This window comes from Mus musculus, chromosome 19 (assembly GCF_000001635.26).
Source record: "Mus musculus strain C57BL/6J chromosome 19, GRCm38.p6 C57BL/6J".
NCBI lineage: Eukaryota > Metazoa > Chordata > Mammalia > Rodentia > Muridae > Mus > Mus musculus.
Window position 1 is genome coordinate 47,145,999 of NC_000085.6, and position 8,848 is coordinate 47,154,846.

General features: G+C 49.7%; 1 pseudogene; it reads right to left on the reverse strand.

Annotated features, from left to right (window-relative positions):
- Positions 5,701-8,848, reverse strand: part of Calhm3 (calcium homeostasis modulator 3) — a 6,066-nt pseudogene continuing 2,918 nt past the window's right edge.

The window sequence follows — 8,848 nt, forward strand, 5'->3', positions numbered from 1 at the left end:
ATATGTGCATCTCACCAGTGCCTGGTGCCCTCAGGAGAGGGCAGTGGGCTCCTTGGAACTGGAGTTACAGACTACAAACAGTTATGAGCTATCATGTGGGTTCCTGTTACTTAATAGCTGTTCATTTAATAGGTGTCGAGTGAATACCCAAATGTAGATCAAAGGAAAGGACGAGTTTGAGGGAGATAAGAACTCAGACTCAATCAGGAGACTTCCCTTCAGAGTGAGTCTGTGAGCAGAAGAGGGCTCAGGGCCTGGTGAGTGTGCAGAGCTCACTGCCCAGGCAGCTGCTACTGGCAGGCAGCCCAGTGTCACCTCTGTTCTGCCATTGCCTGTCACTCCTGGCCATTTACCACTGGTTTCCCCTAGACCTTCTGGGACAGGATTCCCCCAACCCCTACCCTCACCTCCCCCAACAGAGATCACAACTCAAGGAAGGAGAGGGGTTGGGTGCAGCTGGAGACACAGCAGAGAGCCTTCCTTTTCTAAGAGCCTCTCCGAAGTGGGAGTGTTTCCTGTGGTTATGAACCCTCTGCTTCCCATGTGGTCCTCAGTCCCAGACTCTTTCCCCTCACAGGGATGCGCATGGTGGTCCCTGTATCAGGACCACCAACTGGAACAGGATTGAAGCCTCTAGGCTTCTTTTACAATTCTGGAAGGGACAGTTGCCCAGGGATCCACATGAGTCCTACAGAATCCCCCTTGAGACCTCCTTACTTTGCTGGCCTCTCTGCATGCTCTGCCTCTTGGTTGTTGCTCCTTTCTCTCTTTGGCTGATTCCTTTCCTTTCTCTAATGCTCCAACCTCCCCCACTCAACAGCCTTCTCCATTCCTGTAGCCTTCAGCATCCTCTCACCTAAACGAATCCCAGAGAGCATCTCCTGCTTGTCCTTGCCAGTAGCCACGTGCTTACTCCTTCAGTCCCCTGTACATAGTACAGAGTATTAAATGATCCGTGGAAATTCCCACGGTTTCTCCTCCTGGGAGCAAATGAGGGGGGCAGTGCCCAGGCTGCATAAGACAAAGGCGCATACAGAACATACCTTCCTTGCTCAGTTGGAATGTTGCATCTCCCTTGGGTATAGGACAGAGTCAGGGGGCTGAACCCAGGAGTGGCTGAGATTTGAGCAATGTGCCTGGGTCCCCAAGATAGCTTAGCTATTCTCTTTGAAAGGAAGGGCCTTTAAGAGTGAGAGGAGCCCAGCAGATGGCTCGGCAGGTAAGAGCACCCGACTGCTCTTCCAAAGGTCCTGAGTTCAAATCCCAGCAACCACATGGTGGTTCACAACCATCTGTAATGAGGTCTGACGCCCTCTTCTGGTGTGTCTAAAGACAGCTACAGTGTACTTACATTTATAATAAATAAATCTTTAAAAAAAAAAAGAGTGAGAGGAGCCTGTGACCTGTGTCCCTCACTCTTAGTTGGGGTGCCACCCGTAGCTGGCGGCATCTCACACTTGCAATGATGTGGGCAAAAGGTAGTGTAGGTTATGCCGGCAGAGAGGTTTGAGGGTGTGCAGCTATACAGACTGGGGCCTTAAGAGAGGCGAAGCCGGGCGTGGTGGCACACGCCTTTAATCCCAGCCCTTGGGAGGCAGAGGCAGGTGGATTTCTGAGTTTGAGGTCAGCCTGGTCTACGAAGTGAGTTCCAGGACAGCCAGGGCTACACAGAGAAACCCTGTCTCAGAGAGGCGAGATGGCTCATGGTGAGGCTGGAGGCTTCAGAGAAGGTGTTATCGGGCTCAGGGGCCATCACTAGGCAAACTTCTCAGGCTCTGGCCAACGTCCTTTCCTTGTGTGAGGTTACATGTGCACAGCTCCATTTTGTTGTGACCTCACTCATTCTGTCCCTACCTCTCACTTTTGCACTTCCACTCTGGACCCCAGCACCTCATGAGTATCTGCTTCACGAGCAAATGCAGCAGGCCCTTTCTGGACTCCATGCTTGTGTGTCTTTTCTGTTTCCTCTTTGTTCTGCTTTCCAAATGACCCGTCCTTTAAGACCCAGTCACATGATACCGTCACTATCCTTCAGTCTAGAGCTTCATTGTCTATCCCCAAAACTTCCCAGTACTTGACCTACCTCTATTATGTCGCATTGTTTGCTTTAAATCATCAACATTTCTATACCCATCTCTGTCCCTTTAAGCAGCAATCTCTTTGATATCACCTATGAAGTGTCTCTTCCATATTTCCTGTTACAGTGGTGTATGCAGGAGGTGTCTATAAATGCTCGATGTAAGGAGGAAGGAGTGACATTTACCGTTGGTGGCTCGCTGCCATCCCCCTGCCTCCTGTCCCAGGGTAGTCACTCACCCACGGAGGCTGGCCCATCATCATGCTCTCTCTCCACTCTCTGCCACTCTCTCTAACCATTTACCTAAATCATGTCCTGTGTCCCATGCTACTGCAGACATTTGCATGGCTTGACCACAGTCAGGAAGTTGGGGGGAGCTGAGCTGCAGTGATTTTGATTTTCTGGTTTTTCCAGGCCCCTTAGCAAGAACCCAGGGTGTAGAAATGGCTTAGTGGCATGATCCAGGTCCCAGGAGGGTCATCCAGGGGCATCTTCACTGCTCAGGGCCCAGAGGAAGCAGAAGAGACTGCAGTAAACTCAGATCTGCATTTGGGCACAAATGAGTCATGAGGGTTCAGAGAAACCCACGGGCTTGATCTTTCCCCGACTCTCCCTGTTTGTGCTGTCAGAGACTAAGTAGTGACTTTTTTAGCAGACCTGTGTTTCACAGGTTTTGTCCCCAGGCTAGACCCTGCCAGGTTCTGGAGACATCCTTACCAAGCTGGGGGTGCAGCTAGGATTCTCGCTGGAAGAGGCCACCTAAGAAGGGGATGCTGCTGACTGGAGATTCGGGCAGCAGGCAGCAAAGATGGTGGTAGAAAGGCTAGAGAGGCATCCCTGTCAGCTTGAGGGCAGACAGCTGGCTTAAAAGAGCCCAGACCAGGCTTAGCTTTGGGGAGCTACAAACAGAACTGCTGGAAACTGGTACACCACAGGAAAATGTTAGCTGTTTTTAAGCACTTTTCTTTTCTCATTTATTTTTAAGAACTTTTTAAACAGTTATTTACTGTGTGTTGTGTGACTGCCCGGGATGTGTGTGGAAGTCAGTGGACAACTTGCGAGAGTAGCTTCTCCACTATCACATGGGTTCTGGGGACTGAAGTCGGGTCTGCAGGGTTGGCAACTGTCGCCTTTACTCCCAGAGCTATCTCATCGGCCCTACCTGTTTATTTTATTTTTTATAAAGAGAGGAAGAAATCATGAATATATTTAAATGATTTCATATTTAGTGGAAATCTCTTTCTCTCTCTCTTTTTTTTTTTAAAGATTTATGTATTCATTATATGTAAGTACACTGTAGCTGTCTTCAGACACTCCAGAAGAGGGCATCAGATCTCGTTACAGATGGTTGTGAGCCACCATGTGGTTGCTGGGATTTGAACTCCAGACCTTCGGAAGAGCAGTCGGGTGCTCTTACCCACTGAGCCATCTCACCAGCCCCCTGTTTATTTTTAAGATATGGTCTTATGTAGTCCAGGCTGGCTTTGACAACCTCAAACATCTGGTGCTCCTGCCTCCACATCCTGAGTGCTGGAAACAAGTGTGCACACCATGTCCAGTTTATACAATGACCCTCAGTCATGCTGGGCACACATTCCACCAGCTGAGCTATACCTCCAGTCTGGAAAGTGGAAACTATCTGGAGTGGCCATTAGGAGTTAGTACCCGAGGCTTTCATGGGGAATTTACCAAGCAGAGCTTGCTAGAACCTATTATGAGGACCCTGGTAGAAGCAGCAAGAAACCCAACAAGGGCACTGAAGGGCAATAAAACAATCTAGAGAGTAAACTGGTGTCATAGCTCAGAGCAGAACCCAGAGCCAGGGAACCTGGCACTCAGTGCCAGCCCCTATGCAGGTGACCTTGGGCAATGTCACCCTCTTGGTTTGCTTTTTTTTTTTTTCCCTCTCAAACAATTGTGTAATAATGTAGCTTAGGTGACAAAGTGCCTGCTTAGTGTGTGCTTTGTTCCACCCCAGCATTGCATAAACTAGGCACAGCTGGGGCACATCTGTAATTCCGGAACTCAGGAAGTGCAGGCAGGGAGGTCGGAAGCTCAAGGTTACCTTCAGCTAGCCGGAAAGTTGGAGGCCAACTAAGTTTCATGGGATCATATTTCACACACACACACACACACACACACACACACACACACACACACACACACACACGAGAGAGAGAAAGAGAGAGAGAGAGAGAGACAGACAGACAGACAGACAGACAGAGACAGAGAGACAGACAGAGACAGAGAGACAGAGAGACAGAAAGACAGAGACAGAGAGAGTGTCTAGGGTGTGCTGGCATACCTGTAACCCCAGGACTCACAAAGCTGAATCAGAAAGATCACTACAAGCTCCAGGTCAGCTAAGGCTCCAGAGTAAGGCTTTCAGATGGGGTGAGTGGGGTTGGAGAGATGGCTCAGTGGTTGAGAGTCCATACGGTTCTTGCAAAGCACCCAAGCTTGGTTCCCAGCTCCCATGTCAAGCAGCTCACAACTGCCTGTAACTCCAGCTCCAGGAGATCCACCATCTCTGGTCTCTGTGGCCAGTCATGTGCCTATGCCCACTGCCTCCCCGTGCACACAGGATAAAATAAATCCTAAACAAACGAGAAAGGGCGGCGAGATGGCTCAGCAGGTAACAGTACTTGTTGCCAAGCCTGATGGCCGGAGTTTGATCTCTGATACAGACATGGCAGAATGAGAGAGATGACTCCTACAAGTTGTCCTTTGATCTCTACACATGCACCAAGCCATATGTGTGTGCAAGTACACACACACACAATACACACACACAATACATACATACATACATACATAATGTAATTTAAATCTAAAGCAGGACGCTAATAATCATGACTTCACTAGACTACAAGAAGACCGACTGAATAAATATCTGGCACGTGACATTATTATGATAATTTTTTTGTTTTTAAGTTTTGAGTCAATGTCTATGATCCAGATCCACAACAGATCTATTCAGACTATGGCTACTCAAAGTTTGATCCAATGACTAGAAGAACCAGTATTGTGTGGGGGCTTGTTAGAGATGAAATTCTGGAAATTGGGGGGGTGGCAGCTCATACCTCTAATCCTAACACTAAGGGAGCCTGAGGCAGGAGGCTAGCCATGTATCCCAGGCCTGGAGTTCAAGGTCATCTTCAGCTAGACGGCTGAAGTGTGACTCTTCCTCAAAAGAGATGGGGGGCGGGGTGAGGAGAGAAGGAAAAGATAAGGAAGAAAGGGAGGAAAGGAGAGAGGAAGGAAGAAAGGGCAGGAGGGAGAAAGAAGAGAGGGAGGAAAAAGGGAGGGAAGGAAAGGACAGATTTAGGGACTCAGTCTAAATGCACTGAATAGGAATCTGAACTTAATCAGGGTCCAGAGGGAACGGGATCCACAGAGGAGGACATACCCAGAAACTAGGTAGCTACTGGGCTATCTGGGAAGGATGCCAACATGGGAGGCTGGCTTCCAGACCTGTGCCAACATGGGAATTTGACACGGAAAACTGCTGCTGTTGGAGCCTTGTAAGATCCCTATACATTGAGCTGGTGGCATAGCTTGGTGCCTGGAGCAGCTATAGGGGCGCGGTGATTGAGGCCAGGCCCCCAGCGCCTGGGAGATGCTGCGAGGTCAAGCGGCGGCTTGCTGGAGTACCAGGTACTGAGGAGTTGATCCACCTGCTCCCGGCTGGAGATCGCGCGCAGATGGGCCTTCCCGTTTCCACTATCCCGGTCCTCCCGGAGCTCCGGGGGCTCCGAGGACTCCTGTGATTCTGGGATGCCACCAGCTGGGTCCCGACGTAACCCCAGGGCACGTAGCTCGCTCTGCATGTTTGCGAAGAAGTGCAGCACGCAACGGTGTGCGAAGTCCCGCGCATGCTCACAGCACGTCTCATCAAAGAGCTTCTGTTCCAGGTCCATATAGTTGCTCCAGTATCTGCGCTGTAGGAAGACGGTCTGGTCGAAGCAGGGTCTCAGACAGCGGGCTAGGAAGGCCACCACTATCACCAGCAAGGTTATACTCCAGCCGATGGCCTGGAGGACGAGAAGGCTTTAGTGAGATGTGGTAGCGCTCTGGTATTGCACACGGTGTGTGTGTGCCCTTTGTTTTCTCTCCATCCTTTATCACATCCATACGTTTCACATTCGGTCACCATCCTGCCACGCGTCCTCCAGATTCATCCGTCTACCCACATCTCCCCCCGCCCCCATTCATCCAGTCGTCCCTCCTCTCACTGTCCCACCTGGCCATTCTTTCAGTTTTCCTTCCTTTTAACCGCCCACCTATCCTCCTATCCATTCGTGTCTCCAGACGTTGGGGATTGGTTCTAATGCTTTGAATTAATCCGGTCCCCAAAATCAGAAATCTGTGTGTCCAAACGCTAAAGGTCCTTGTATCCAGTTGGTTTTTTATCAATCAATAAAGAGCCAACGGCCAATGGCTGGGCAGGTAGACTGAGGCAGGGCTTGGAAATTTGCCAGGTCTAGGAACTGGCAGAGAGGAAGAAAGGAAGAGAGCACTATGTCTCGGAGGGAAATGGATCCGATTTAGAGCTGTAGAAGAAAATTCATCCAAAATGTAGGTGGAAAAGGGATAGTGACCCTATGGGAGGGGCTGCCCAGAAGATTATAGGACAACAAAGATAAGACATAGATTTAAATTGTGTTGGCCCAGGGGGAAATGTATGCTAGCCAGGCAGAGGATTAGACCTGTCCAGCCTTTGAGCCAGTCAAGACACAGTAAAATTAACTGGTGTGTGTGTGTGTGTGTGTGTGTGTGTGAGAGAGAGAGAGAGAGAGAGGAGAGAGAGAGAGAGAGGGGGAGGGAGAGAGAGAGAGAGAGATTTCATTCACAAGTCCAGACTGGTTGTGCGCACGTGCAACCCGCCAGGAGCCAAAGCAGTTAGCTAAACTCACCATAGCATCCATACTCTTCTTCAGTCTGTTTATGGCCTACTCACCTATACACACCAACCATTTCATCTCTTTAACCGGTGTGATGGTTTGTATATGCTTGGCCCAGGCGGTGACACTATTAGGAGGTGTGGCCTTGTGGGAATAGGTGTGTCACTGTGGGTGTAGGGCTTTAAGACCCTCATCCTAGCTGCCTAGAAGTCAGTCTTCCACTAGCAGCCTTCAGATGAAGATGTAGAACTCTCGGCTCTTCCTCCACCATGCCTGCCTGGATGCTGCCATGCTCCCCCCATGATAACAGACGGAATCTCTGAACCTGTAAGCCAGCCCCAACTAAATGTTGTTTTTATAACAGTTGCCTTGGTCATGGTGTCTGTTTACAGCAGTAAAAACCTAAGACACCCAGCCTTGTGTATATTTTCTTGCAATGATGCTATATTTTGTGAGCTATTAAGCTGGGTGTAGGGACAAAAGGGAAGTGTTAGGCCCTCCGTGGGGGAAACTAGAAGACATTCTCTCATGCTGGAGCCTGTGTTTGCCCAACCCTCCTCCTGTCTGTTTCCAAAGATGCAGGTTCCCCACCCCACCCACCCAGATCCACAAACATGAAAATCCTCATCACTTGTAGACGAGATTCCCACCATTTACAGTTGTCTTTTTCAGTCACACCCAGGCTCCCCATCCAAGCAAGTTGAATATAGTGTTTCCCTGAGGCCCTCTGTTTTTTTCACACCTGAGTCTAGGGCCCCCTGGAGTCCAGGAGCTTCTCTGTTTGTAATGGGCTCATAAATGCTCTGTGATGGACACGGGCTGGCTCAGGCGTTGTTGGTGGTGGTGGTGGTGGAATTGGGAGCCTGGGTGGAGGTGGAGCCATGGATGCTTCCGTATAGTAGAAAGGATACCCAGTAAGAATCCAAGCATCCAATGAGCATCTTCCTTATAAGGATGTAGTTAGAAAGACCAATGGCGGGTACCCAGAGCTTGCCTTGCCTGTTACTGGTTATGTGACTTTGGCCTTGTGAACTAAAACTCTCAGACCCTCATTACCTCATCTGAAACATAGGTTGTTAAGAACTGCTTGCTGGGCGTGGTGGCGCATGCCTTTAATTCCAGCACTTGGGAGGCAGAGGCAGGTGGATTTCTGAGTTCGAGGCCAGCCTCCTGGTCTACAGAGTGAGTTCCAGGACAGCCAGGAACAGAGAAACCCTGTCTCAAAAAACAAACAAACAAACAAACAAAAAACAAAAACAAAAACAAAAAAACCCAAAGAACTGCCTGCATCTCAAAGAGTTCTTCTGAGAGTTAAACAAACAGATGCACAGAGAATGCATAACACAGTCCCTGGTGTGGAAGTACTTAGTGAGCGGCATCATATGATTTTCAAGAAGGTTCGTGTCTGCAGTGGGAGGCACGTGTTGCAGAACATTACCAGCTCCACTCTTCTGCCATCCAGCTCCTGGGACTTTCAGGAGGCCAGGTGCCTGGGACCTGTTCTGGGTCAATTGGTATCAATGGCCTAGGGCTCTCACCTCTCAAGGATAGTGGTTCCAATCCCTCGACACCGTCTGCTCTTGGTTATGGCCCCCGAAGTGAGGAGCATCCCCAGGAAGTCACATGGACCCCTCTCAGCACCAACTCCAAAGCCACACAGGATATCTACCTCAGTCAGGGTTACCATTGCTATGATGAAACACCATGGATAAAGCAACATGGGGGAGGAAAGGGCGTATTTGGCTTACACTTCTCCATCGTAATCCTTCATTGAAGGAAGCCAGGACAGGAACGCAAACAGGGCAGGAGCCTGGAGGCAGGAGCTGATGCAGAGGCCATGGAAGGGTGCTGCTTATTGGCTTGCTTC